This window comes from Acanthochromis polyacanthus, chromosome 11 (assembly GCF_021347895.1).
Source record: "Acanthochromis polyacanthus isolate Apoly-LR-REF ecotype Palm Island chromosome 11, KAUST_Apoly_ChrSc, whole genome shotgun sequence".
Classification (NCBI taxonomy): domain Eukaryota; kingdom Metazoa; phylum Chordata; class Actinopteri; family Pomacentridae; genus Acanthochromis; species Acanthochromis polyacanthus.
The window spans coordinates 9,894,295-9,908,573 of record NC_067123.1 but is presented as its reverse complement, the minus strand read 5'-3'; the positions used below and the strand labels follow the sequence as shown (position 1 = coordinate 9,908,573).

At 40.2% G+C, this 14,279-nt stretch overlaps 1 protein-coding gene and 3 non-coding genes across 4 annotated transcripts in view; 3 read left to right on the top strand and 1 right to left on the bottom strand.

The window, feature by feature from the left end:
* Positions 1 to 14,279, bottom strand: part of LOC110947454 (BOLA class I histocompatibility antigen, alpha chain BL3-7-like) — a 349,371-nt gene that overhangs the window by 292,030 nt on the left and 43,062 nt on the right. The window lies entirely within an intron of this gene.
* trnat-ugu (transfer RNA threonine (anticodon UGU)) lies at positions 2,731 to 2,804 on the top strand. The gene has a single exon. It is a non-coding gene; the product is annotated as a tRNA-Thr (tRNA).
* On the top strand, positions 2,998 to 3,071 carry trnat-agu (transfer RNA threonine (anticodon AGU)). The gene has a single exon. It is a non-coding gene; the product is annotated as a tRNA-Thr (tRNA).
* trnat-agu (transfer RNA threonine (anticodon AGU)) lies at positions 5,403 to 5,476 on the top strand. The gene has a single exon. It is a non-coding gene; the product is annotated as a tRNA-Thr (tRNA).

Below are 14,279 nucleotides of genomic sequence, written 5' to 3'. Positions count from 1 at the left end.
AGATCTGGATTGCAGTACACAGGCCAGGTCTGGTTTAAAGGCAGTGTTTGAGAAATATCATGCAGGTGAGTCACTCAGTCTCCTCAAGCAATTTTAGTTGAAATTCAGAACAGAAAATGTCTGCTCACACAAATATGTGGAGCCAAACAAGCGTAGCATTTTATTTGCAAATATTTGAATCTCTGGGCACCTGTCTTTATCCAGCTCCTGGTAAAAGTTCATGACACACTCTTTGTAAACTCCCCCTCTGCAATCGGTTTGCCGTATTTTTTTCACTACGAGCTACTTTTCACATCTAAACTTTAGCTATCTTACACATGCACAATAGCAATAAAAAGTTGTTTACCTATTTTCAAATCAGCAGCAACAATTTCACCCTGAGAATCAGTCTTCTCAGTCACACACAGACAACCATTCACACATAAACACGTCTAAATGACTAAAATTATGATTAGTTTGCATGAACACAGCTCCAAATGCACGTTTTCCTTCTTAGAGTGAGAGGACTAGAAAGCCGTGAAAAGAGGAAAGAAAAAGACAAATGACATAAATGTTTGTGAAATAAAAAGAAACAGCATTTATCTTTGAGTGCCAAATTGTCCTTTTAAAGGCTCACCTTCTCCTTGTCAAGCTTTAGAACAAAAGAAAGGAATAAAATGAAACAGTTAAAAAGAAAATGACAGAAAACAACAAATAAAGGTGTGGGGAAACAAGAAATGAATGAAAACATGAGCACTCAAACACTCATAGACTCTCACACTGGGTTTAGTCAACCACATGTGAGGACTTCAGTGAGTCTGAGAGAGGAGAGGTTAGTTATGGAGATACTGGAGTGACCATATTGTAACGAAACCAAACCTTCTCCTCCTCCTCACTGTCATCATAGGATGAGGAATCGTCCTACAGAAGCACAGACAATAAATACCTACTTTCAGCACAACAAAGACACACAAAAACCCCAGAAAATTCACCATTCAGACCTCTAATTCCTCAAAAAAAACACAAGTTTCTGGATGAATTATCTGCTCTGAGGTTAAAACTTGATGCACAAATGTTTCAACCAGGAATATCCTTTGTTGTCGGCTTGTTTTGAACAGAGAAAACACGCTGGTTAGTTTTCTAAGACTTAAAAAGGCTTGAAACTTCAACCAGATTTTCAGTCTTCTCAGATTTACAGCAGGAGCTGTGCAGCAGAACTTCCCCCGAGCATCTTCTTTAGACGAAAAGAAGAGGTTTGATGGAAACAGGCTTTTAATGCAAAAGCAAGAAGCTGTCTGCGTCGTTGTCAAGTGACAAACGCTGGACGGTTTTATAAGAAGACAGAAAAAGTGACAGAACTGTGAGTGCATCGGGTTCAAACGCTACTTGTCTCGTCTGAAAAACAGCCACAGCAATACAGTCGATGTGCATCACGCTATGTAGTAGAAATATGTTAAACTGCGGCATCCAAATCAAATTAAAAACAAATTCAATATAAATTCTTCAAGTCAGTGCCAAAACTCCATCCACAGTTTAATTTAGGATGCTGCTGGAATAAATCAGCTTAATATTCTTTGAATACTCTGCACAGAATCAATACCCAAACCTGAACAACACAGACAGTGTAAAAATGAAGCAAGAATACATCATTCTGCATACCAAGGAGCTTTAAATTCTTAATAATTGCCCTTGTTTTTTCAGACTTCTGTTTTTGATCTTTTAACTGTTCTGACTTTTTTTTAATGATTTCATAAATGTTTTCTTTTGTTTTTCTTTTAATAATCATCATCCTCTGTTCTTAATGTCTTTGTAAAGCACTTTGAATCGCCTCGTTGTTGAAATGTGCTATATAAATAAATTTGCCTTGCCTTGCCTTAAATACATCGTACTTTACAGATTAAATTCAAAAACTGAATATTGGAACAAATTCGCTGCATAAAGGAAGTTAAAAAGTATAGTTTCATTTAACATAATCTGGGCTTTGTGGTCTACTTTTCCTATAATAAAAATGAAAAAAAACAAATCAACCCAGACTGTGTATATTGTTACACCTGCAGCTCAATACTGTATTAAGAATCTTCTGCATTTTGGTGAAAACTACACACAGTAGAGTCTAATTCACAAATACAGCATGACACAAAACACACAAAGGCCTGATTTCAATGCATTTCAATGCATTAGCCCACATTCACTGGGCCTGACCAACCAACCTTTTTCTCCTTTTCTTTGTTGCCAATCTGAGAGTTAAAGCAAAGCAAATAGGAAAGTACAAGGTGGTAAGACGGTGACAATATATAAATACAGTAAGCAAGCCATGAGGCTAAAAACAAGCTGTAAAATGTGGCACTTATAACTGGTAATGAAACAAAATATAGGCTCAGATCACCTACATCACAATCCAAAAATCAAAAAGTCACTTTATAACCAAAAGTCTGTGGACATTATTGTGTTCATGCTTCACTCATGGTCTCTTTCTTACAGTAAAAATGAATCCTAATTCTGCAACACACAGTGATATTTCAGATGAAGGCTTGCTTCTAATTTTAGTGCAAAAACTTCAAAGAAAGACCATTTTCTGTTTCAAAGACACATGTTGCTTTTCATTGTCCTAACTCATGCTTCCTTGTGTTTTCTCTCCACCACTGACAGAGAACCCATTCCCCTTCTGCCATCACGAGGCACCACCATCAAATGCAGAAGATGAGGAGGCTTCAGGAAGTTTCTATGCTAATCCTTTCTATGCTAAGCACAGGCGCTGTGGCTTAGTTGGTCAAAGCATCTGTCTTGTAAACAGGGGATCCTGGGTTCAAATCCTAGCAGTGCCTTTATGCAAATTCAGCCAGTGGACATGGAAAGTACGAAGTTACAGTTACATTCCCTTGTGGACTTATACACAGTCATTATGATGCAATTGAAGACTGGATCATATACTTCAAACTTTAATATTAAAAATATCCTTTAACATAAGCCGGTGTTAATCCAGAATCCTCAGACTGCTATTATTTCATGCAAAGAGGAGGTGCTGTAGCTTAGTTGGTTAAAGTGCCTGTCTAGTAAACAGGAGAGCCTGGGTTCAAATCCCAGCAGTGCTTCTACAAGCAGTTCTATATTGTCAATAGCAGTGTGAAGTATCCTGTATGCACATCCACAGCATGAACTAAGGCACACTTGGACAGAGGCTACAGGAACTGTGGTGGACCCCAACATATGTGCAGATATGTAACCCTGGTCTTATTCTACTCTCATATCTGCATTTATGTGTCTTGTACATACGGCCTTTGTAGTTCAGAAACAAGGCTGGACATGGATGTCCACATATACTCTTGCAGAATTGGGGAAATGGATTCACACATTTGGGGATTGAAAGGGCATAAAGCTTTGATGTCCGACTGACCAGCATAATCTCGTGTTTATCGGGTTTTGAGTTAACTATTAATTACTGATGATTTATTATTTTTGTGGTTTAGTCAGTCAAAGCGCCTGTCTCGTAAACAGGAGATCCTGGGTTCAACTCCCAGCAGTGCCTCCAGGCAAGTTCACCTGGACTCTCACTGGTGAATGTTGAAAGTACAAAGTCTTGATCATGTTTCCGTGTGGGCTTGTCCACAGTCATGATGAATCAATTGGAGATAGAACCATAGAAATCTGATATTAAACAGATCTTTTGACATAATCCAGTGTTAATTTTGAATTTTTAGACAACATGAACAGAAGGTGCTGTGGCTTAGTTGGTAAAAGTGCTTGTCTTCTAAGCAAGAGATCAGGGGTTCAAAACCCAGTAGTACCTTTTCAGGTTGTTGGTTTTATCAGTGGCAGAGTGACCATTATTCTACTTTCAAGTCTCCCTGGAATCAGCTTATAGCACTCTGCTCCCTACATGTACAGTATATCAGCATAAACATATATTATACTTACTTTCCTGGTTGTGTCAATAGAAATTTAGATATCTGTAGAAAGGTCTGCACACGCACCCATATAGAATTTTTGGGGGGATGATGACATTTGTATCACGAGAACCCTATCCTACCCTAGCTTACTCACTGATGTGGAAACTATAAAGCCTTAGTAGTACTCCCTTACAGATGTATTAACAGCTGGGACACCACAACCAGTTTTAACTGATTTTTGACATTTTTCCAATAATCTATTGTTTAGATTGTTCCAATAATCTATTGTTTAGATTATTATTGTTTAGTGCCTTTTTAGTGACACTAAAACATTTGCAAGAAGCAGACATCCACAAAGCGTAAACACAAATTCTTGGAGATTTGGGCAAAGGTTACAAGAACTCCAGCTAATACTGGGTATCTATTTATTCCAAACGTACTGCACTTGTAGCACAGGCACAAGCTGTGCACTGCAGAGGGTCCACACATACTCTTGCAGAGTTAAAATGGTAATAAATATGTCACCCCAGAGTCTCCTTACTAAAGCTTTGATAAAACGTCCTTACGGACAGCCTCACAGACAGCTAGAACACCACAAACATGCTGATTCAAATGATTTCCCAACATACTCTACTGTTTCTTTGGCTTTGAGCCATGGATCTATTGTCAATCTGCACAAACACACACAGGAGGTGCTGTGGCTCAGTTGGTTAAAATGCCTCTCTAGTAAACAGGAGATCCTGGGTTCAAATCCTGGCAGTACCTCTACAAGCAGTTCCATATTGTCAAAAGCAGAGTGAAGAATCCTCTATGCACAACATGAACTTAGGCAGTCTTGGACAAAGGATACGTGGACCCCAACGTATGTGTAACACTGGTCCTGTGCAGCATTTATGTGTTTTACACATACTGCCCTTGTAGTGCAAACACAAGTTCTGGGCTGGACGAGGATGTCCATACATACTCTTGCAGAATAGGGGAGATGATGATATTTATGTGACTTAGGGATTCAAAAGGTATAAAGCTTTGGTGTCTGACTGTCCATGTCTATGGTTCAATCTTCAATAGCATCATCATGACTGTGTACAAGCCCACAAGCGAATATAATCAAAGCGTTTTAATCTAGTATTTCTTTGGTTTTGAGTCATGGACCTACATGGACCCTCACGCACTTGTGGATTCAAAAGGTATAAAGCTTTGGTGATTGATTGTCCAGCAGTGTTGATCAGGTTTTGAGTCATGGAACTGTGAACTTCTAATGGAGGTGCTGTGTCTTTGTTGGTTAAAGTGTCTCCTAAACAGGTGATCTGAGTTCAAATCCCAGCAGCACCCGAACAAAAAGCCATTCAGTCTCAAGCCAGTTAATGAAAAAAGTTTAATTTTTTGATTATATTCCCTTGTGGGCTTGTACACAGTCAAGATGATGCAATTGAAGACTGGACCACATGCATCTAACTTTAATATTAAAAAGATCCTTTGACATAAACCGGTGTTAATCCAGTATGCTGAGACTACTGTTCTTGTGCATAAACTGGAGGTGCTGTGGCTTAGTTGGTCAAAGTGCCTGTCTAGTAAACTGGAAATCCTGGGTTCAAATCCCAGCAGTACCTTTTTTTTTTTTCTTTCTTTCTTTTTTAGGAGATTCTGCTTGTCAAAGTTGTGTTCAGACACCTGCAAAAGGCACAGCTGAAGAGCATTTACATGTTAAGTTCATACTGGCCTAGTAATGTTGACACAAACTTTAGGTAGCACACAGATGTCTACAGAAGACTTTGAGGAGGATATAGGGAGATGATGATGTCACACAGACTCTAGTATCTACATATTCTCAGCATGAGCAGTCCCACAATTACACAATTACAGCTTAGTCTCTGACCGGCACTAATTTTGGGCTGCAAATCGACATCCATAGAGGGGTCCATGTGATCTCTTGGGCAGAGGTAGCTGACAGTGATTACTCATGGATGCAGAAAGTATATAGTCTTTTGCTAGTATGCACATGGGCAGTAGGGGAGCCAATGAATGTGCTGATTCATCCGATTTTTCAGCATAATCTAGTGCTTAATGGGTTTTGAGTCATGGGAGCATTCCTTTGGCACTCTATTTTTAGTTTGCTTTTCCTTTTGCTTCATAGATTAAAGGTGGAAATTTGTTGAACACAGTTAATTTATTACAATCTCAACTTCCAAGAGAGCTGAATGCATGGCAGCTTAAAGACAATCTGTTACAGTTCAGTTCAGAGGGAGGAACCAAAGAGGAAACTAAAAGCAAGCTTTACTTACTATTGAGAATTCAAACTTGAGAGAGAGAAAAAAGTAGCTGAGGATAGTAGAAAACAATGGAACTAAGTACACAGATTATCTGGTAAATCAGTGGTGAGAATCAGCAGGTTCATTCACTGAAGGAGCGATGAGGTAAATGTCTGAGTGGTTCTAAACAGAAACACTGAGGACCTCTGGTGGCTGGAAGAAGTAATACAGAAACTCAACCAGACTAAATAAATGACAGATAAAAACACAATAATATGAGGTTTAAAATGAACATTTGAACCTTCTGCTGACTGTCATAAACTGTGTAGTTGACAAGATTGACAAGGCCTGTAACTAAATCATCATTTTCTCATCATATGAAAAGTCAAGTTTCTTCTTCACTTATCTGTTAAGTATCACAGTTGATCTACAGAGAAACACTAAGACAACAGAGAACACTCAGGCAGCATTCATGAAACTGTAGCTGGATGGAAACTGCAGATGGAATCACATAAAGACAAAATCGGGATTATTGGGGAGTTTATTGAAAAGCAAAAAAAAAGTACAAAATAATACAGATATGCAACATAACTGACAATCATCCACTAATAAGTGAATGTAACTTTACTATTTAATTTTAAAATGTTTATGAAACATAAAAAAGCTCATTGTCCTGAATTACCAGCAGGAAATATGTTCAAGAACATTTAACAGTATATCGATAAATGAAATATACCAAAAGAACTGTACAGTCCACTATTAAGCCACACATGAAATGATTTTGTAGAACAATAACATCGTTTCTTAATTAAGAACAATTTTAAGCATAAAATTTAATTCTCTTAGATCTGCTTGGAATCAAAACAAGATCTTTACAGAATATTTAAACAAGAGGACAAATATTTGAACTGATGTTTGTATTCTGTGTCTGTGTGCAGAGATACACGCCATCATTTTATATTCTTACTTCAAATATATTTCTTGTACATTAATTGATTTTCAGATGGAAATGTGTTTCTAACAGATTACTGACAAATCAGGATCATCACCACAGTGATGAAAAACTGCCTCCATCAGTTTTCTGTCCTGTTTGTCCACTGAGAGGACTGGAGTCAGTCCCAGCAGAGACGAGCTTCACTTTATCTCCAGCAGGAACACACAAAGACCAGTTACACTGACAACTGCAGGATGTTGAAACTCTGCAGTTTACATGTTTCTGGAAGCTGATGATTGATTTGCATCATTTTGTCTTCATGTTTATGTCATTATATCACCAGACCCTCAGAGTTTACGTCTATGAAAAGGAGAATGCATGTAATGTGTGTCTGTGTGTCTATAAATGTATATCTGCATCTGTATTATCAATATTGATTATTGTTTGATTTATTGATCTACAGGGAAAAATCCCCAAACCAGCAATATTTAACAGTAAATATGATAAATTTTCGGATTCATTGTATGAATCAGAAAATTAGTATGAAGAACACTGAGATGCTTTCAGTGATTTTATATCGTTTCAGTGTTTTAATTCTCTGCAGACATTTGTCATCGTGTTTTATCAGAAGAAATTCCATTTTTTAATTCAAAATTAAATGCATAAAACTACTGAGTATCACTATGTTTGATGACTCTTTAATTTTTCCTTGAATTTGAATCAGAAAATATTTCTAACTCAATCCCAAACACTTCTACTAGTTTATAATGATGATGAACATCCAATGAATTTCCAGTTTATGGAGGAGAATGTGGTGACACTGCTCCTTTATTCAGTGCAAAATGTATCTATAAACCTAAAGAAAGAAAAATAAATGAGAGTTAAACCACATAATGACAGAATCATTTGGACCTTCAATATTTATGATTCAGACATTTTGTGAAGTATTTACCTACAATACCCTTTATATGTAAACAATACAAACATTTGTTCTATAACTCAGTTCAACAATTTTAATAAAATGCTGTCACTTTTTCTAAAGGTTAACATTACTTTTATATATTTTCTATTATTTTACTTGTACTTGTCTATTTCTCTTAATAATCTAATCTAACTTCATGTACAGCTTCACATTTTCTTTGAAGGAATAGCTGAACTTAAATTTATTGTTTTTACAACTACAATGTGTCACAGAAGTTTTAATGTTAGACTTTACATAACATGTTTTAAATCAGCTTTGTTCAACTTATGAACCAACTCACTGTGTGCAGGGTTTTGTTTGTCATTCAGGCTTTTGGAAGCATTTCCTCCTGGACCTCTCTGTTCTCTACAGCTGTAAAGTGAGAAACACATTAACTCCAACTCTGATCTGAATCAACACTGTGTTTTACAAACAAATAAAGCTGTTTTTTTTGCACAAAACACAGAAACACATTTAAATCTATCGTGAATCAGAGAAAACAGAATCCAAACAGGTTTAACTTACGAGATGGAGGACGTTTGTCTGAAATTACAAGAAAAATAAAAACAATTTCAGTTGTTGCAGTTGAAAGTTGTTCTACATTATTTTTTTTCCAATCACTTCTCCCTTACATTAAAACTATATGCAGGAAACGGCTAAATTGAGGACCCCCCCAGAAAATATTTTTGTTTTGTTTATTGTCACATGCCACACAGTGGTTTTCAGTAAATGCAGTACTGCTCAAGTTATTAAGACACTGCTAAGTGGAACGAGCAAGACAGTGTGTTGTGAGCCTGTGGAGAAATGAACAGCGTGAATGTGACCTGTAAACAAACTTGCCTCCCTTGGAAGAAGGACGATAAATACACTGGGGACCGCCAAGCTGCCTCTTCTTTAATGACAAGTGTAACAAAATTTGGTGGCAGAGGATGGTTCAGCTGTGCTAAAGAAGATGGTGAGTGTGCAAAGCAACCAAGGAAGAGTTAGCATGACAGAGCTCGAGCAGCTACAGGACAAACTAAGTGAGGCTTTGGTGATGCTACAGCCAGAACAGCTATACAAAGTGTGCTTGCACGCAAAGATAAACGTGACCAAGCCGTCCAGAAAGTACACGCTGATAAGACTGATAAGCCAGGGGATTGAAAATGTCATTGAAATTGAAGAAGAGGATATAGCCTCTGTAGCATCTGCTGAAGCTAATCACGTGTGCTCCTGAAGCTAAGCAAGGCGATCAGACACAGAGGACGGAGGTTGCTGGCACCAGTCAAGATGCAGAGGCACTAGCAAGTTTACAAAAGCAATATGGGGCCCTGCCAAGAAAGTTTTCTGGAGTCAACAAAAAATCTTGAAGAGGAAATTGCAAAGCTTACCACAAAAGTGATAAATCAGTCACAAAGCTCCCCTCCTCAGACACAGCCCATTGTCACCCTAGCTTCCCCACTACCAGAAGTGACTATTAAACGAGAGTTTAGGATAAACGCCGGCCTGCAGTCTTTTCCCTACACTGCTGTGCGTCAGGATGAATGAATCGTGTTGACTCAGGACACCTTCCCACTAAATTTGTTATGATCATGTCCGATGTACAAATAATTTGTACACTGATTGAATGTACATTTTTTGGCTCACATAGACAAATTCATTTTCACTCGGAGCCCTTACAGCAACATGAGTGCAGTCAGTTACGCTGATTACATTTGGGAAACCGGACATTGCTGCAAATTGCCGTTTAATGTTGGCCTGTTCACCCACAGTGTAAGGAAACCTGATGTATTGACTGGTCATGTTTATAATGTCATCCAAAACAGCTGGCATTATTGCGCTGAGGGATGGTTGTGATATCCCAGAATTAAAGGACATCATTTAACTGTGTATCAGACCCAGATAGGATTTAGACAACAAATGTAACCTCATATATTCTTCATGTAAAACATATACCTGTCTGCCAATTCCCGCTGGAAGGAGCCGGTCGCCAGAAACCCCAGAGTGGTCAGCACCTGTGTCTGTACCGGGATGGCGTGGTTTGGGTGGGTGGGTCAGTCCAAGACAGGGCCCAGTTCAGCACATAGATCCAAGAGCACTGCTCTAGGGAATCTAAATCAGCTTATTAGCCAGTCATCATCATGGGCCATGAAATCCATGTGATCTCTAAAATCTTTCTCCATTCTTATCTACCACTTATGTGACTTCCAGCAATCCCAGTGTATCCATTGTGCCACATTACGCATGGCTGTCACCCGCTATTCATCCGCTTGATCAGTGATTGGACTGATTGTCACATGCCTTGTCCTGATTAGTAATCAATCAGTGCCATCCACCGCTCTATATCATTTGAAGATGGAATTTTGATATCTGAACATAGTTCTGCAAATACAGTTGTAGGCCGAATGGCGCACTATAGGAACATCTATAACAATGAGGGTTTTTGATTATTTGGCTTTACAAGTCTAATATGTGATGACAATAAATGTTTGAGATCAATCTGGCTTCAATTCACCACTTCACCCTCCAGCACTGCCGTTCACTCTATCTCCCAAATTTTCGTAAGCAAGCATCAAGGTTGGCGCACCGGTGCACATATTCTCATGTAAAGTTTATTTTTATAAGTCACAACCTTTGCGTAGAAAGTGGTGTGCGTAACTTTCTAGCCCTGTTTTGTGCGTATGCAAGCTTTATAAATGAGGCCTCTGCTCTCTCAATCACGTGGAGACAAAAGCTTTCTGGGACACGGGGTCACAGGTCTGCTTGATGAATGATAATTGGAGCCAGGAACACATGCCACACACTACAGTCAGGGACCTGGCTGAGCTGGTGGGTCCAAGTATTTTGAACGGAAGGGCAGTAAACCAGACACCAATTCCATTCTCAGGGTGAGTCGAGGTTATCTTCAAGCTGCCTTCAGATAGTTGCCAAAAGATAGAGCTCCTGGTTCCTGTGTTAGTGGCAAATGAAGACGGCATGGCTGAACAACCTATCATTGGGTTTAACATGATAGAGCATGCCCTTATAAGGGTCATTAAACCTCCTTGTGCCATCAGTGAAGCAGTCAACGCAGCCTTCTCATTCGATGGTAAGAAAACCGAGATTTTTCTGAAAGTGATGCAGAGTGAGGATAGGCTGGGGGAAGGCATGGTTAAAGTGTGTAGTGAATTAGTCACCGTTCCTGCTGGTCAAACTAAGACAGTGAAGTGTTGTGTCAGAGCAGGCACACTGACAGACACACAAGATGTAATGTTTGAGCCAAGTCAGTACACACAACTACCTGAAGGTTTGCAGATGCAGAGTGGGGTTGTACAGTTACAGAAAGGAAGTTGGTCTACGTTCAAGCTACCTGTCGCAAACTGTACTACTTTTGATATCCAACTGTCAGCAAAGACAATTTTGGGACAAACACAGAGAGTTAAGACTATCCTGCTGACACTAAGCCTACTACTGTAAACCAGGTGGTTGCAGACCAAGTCATTAGCAAAGTAGAACGAAATACCGGAACAGACCGTGCTGTTAATGACCCTATGGACATTTGGGACCCCCCAGTTCCACTAGAGCACCTCTCTCCCACACAACAAGAAAAAGTAAAGCAGCTGCTTCGGGAGGAGAGGCAAACATTTTCCCGTGATGAGTATGATGTAGGGACAATCCCCTTGTTGCAGTTAAAAATAAGACTGAATGATGCCACTCCTGTCAAGAATACTTACATCTCAGTCCCAAGAACACTTCATAAAAAAGTGAAAGACTACTTAGAAGACTTGTTGAACAGGGGCTGGATAACCAAATCTAAGTCACCATACTCTAGTCTGATAGTCTGTGTGCGGAAAAAAAGATGGAGGACTAAGTCTGTGCTGTGATTTTAGAGAGCTGGATAAAAAGTCCATACCCGACAGACACCCAGACCCCCACATACAGGACATGCTGAACAGTCTGAAGGGAAGTGCCTGGTTTTCAGTCCTCGACCAAGGAAAGGCATATCACCAGGGCTTTCTGGAAGCCCTTTACTGCATTTATCACGTCGTGGAGCCTCTTTGAATGGGTAAGAATTCCCTTTGGCTTGTCCTCAGCGCCAGCTGTCAGGCCAGCTACAGCTGGTCCTAGTTAGTGTTGCTCTGTGCGTCTCTCCCTCTCTCCCTCTATCTTTCTCCCTTCTAGGATTGGCTTGACAGGCTGGAGTGGCAACAGGTGTTCCTCATCTCGTCAATGTGATCAAGTGACACTGAAGCAGCTGGTGACGTCCAATCAGATTTGAACTGCTCAGTCTTTTAAGCAGTTTCCTCCCACTCCTCAGTGCTGGATTGTAACCCCACCTGTAAAGACGCTCAGCCAGCCATTCTCACCTCCATCAATAGTAAAGCTTAAACTAACTCCATTTTTCTGCTCTTCTATCTCAGTTCCCGGACCAGCTGCCTCAAACTGCTTGTTGTCGTGGATCACCACCAAACTACTCTGCCTGTCTTCAACTAGAGGATACTCGACTGTGTAGCTCCTGAAGCCCGGCGTCAGTACAACTTACCTTTGGCCGCATTCTCCAGTCGTTCCAACCATTGGGCCGCCGAGCTGCTCTCCACCGCAGAAACCCAGTCCGAGCATCCCAGTTTAAGTAAAGTTTTGTAACCTAGAATTATTTGTTCATTGTTGAAAGCTAAGACTGTTGTTTCATTAATTACAGTTTGACTTTTTGGACCTTCGTAAGAATCAAAACCATCTCGAGTACTTTGGAGTTTGTAATTAGCTGTACTGGTATTTGACCTTCGATCCGCTAGTCTGTGCTGTTTTGTTTTGAAGCGTTTCTTCTTGAGACTTCCTCGAATAATGAATGTAGTTCCCCACTTGGGATTTGTAGTTTTGAGTTGAGAATAATTTGATGGTTGTTCCCCACATGGGATATGTAGTTCTGAGTTGAGAATAACTTGATTGTAGTTTCCTACTTGGGATTTGTAGTTTTGAGTTGAGAATAAATCTCCTTTAAACATCTTACCTTCCGTCTGTTATTTCCTGCACTTTAGCTCCTTTGCAAAAGCCTAACACCAGCAGCATTCCAAAGGTCTATGGAGGAATGCCTATGGGGTTGAGGGATGATATTTGTCTGCCTTACCTCGATGATAACTTTGTTCATTCACAGACTTTTGAAGAGCATTTGCGTGACCTGAGAAGCGTCCTGCATCGCTATAAGAGCCATGGCGTGAAGCTGACTCCCCGCAAATGAGAGTTATTCAAGCAGCAGGTACGTTTTCTTGGCAAACTAGTCACGAAACAAGGCTACACCATGAATCCTGTGGACATTTCTCCTGTGCAAGCCCTGAAACAGCAGCAACCTTCCACTGTCAGAGAGTTACGAAAACTGCTAGGCTTTATCTCATACTACCGCAGTTACATTCCAAACTTCTCCCATATGGCGAAGCCTCTTTATGACCTCCTTGCTAACAACCATACAGACAAAGTAAAGCAAAATTCAAAAAGACGTGAAAAAGAAAGGAAGTAGTGTAGGCCAACTGCCCTCATCCCACACAATCAAGTGGCACCCTGACCATCATGCAGTACTGTGTCAGCTCATTGACTTTCTCTCAGAGCTCCCAGTGCTAGGCTACCCAAACTTTGAAGAGCCCTTCATTTTGCACTGTGACGCTTCTCAAGAGGGGCTTGGGGCGGTGCTATACCAATGGCAACAAGGCAAACTAGTAGTGATTGCCTATGGCTCCAGGACGCTCTCTAATCCAGAGAAGAACTACTATCTTCATTCAGGGAAGCTGGAGTTCCTTGCCCTGAAGTGGGCCATATGTGAGAGATTTCGGGATTACCTTTATTACTCTCCACCCTTCACGGTCTACACCGACAATAATCCCCTTACTTATGTGCTCACTACTCCAAAGTTAAATGCAACCACACAGAGGTGGGTAGCAGAACTGGCTGACTTTCAGTTTGTGATTAAGTACCGCCCTGGGAAAGTCAATATGGATGCAGATGGCCTTTCACGTATGCCCTTAGACATGGAACAGTACATGAGTTACTGCACACAAAATGTGGATCCTGATGTCATGCACTGTGTGGCTGAAGCAGTCACCATCAAGTCACAAGAAAATGAGCCATGGTACTGCCCCGTCACCATTTCCACTCTCATCAGTGAAGCAAATCAAGATGCCAGCTCTATAGCTGAAATACCAAAGACTGTGCTAAAGAGAGCCCAAGAGGAAGATTCTGTGATTGGTGAGGTGTTGCGTTACGTGGTGTCAAAACAACAGCCAAAAGGTGGAAAACAACTCAACAGTAAACTGGCAGCTCTC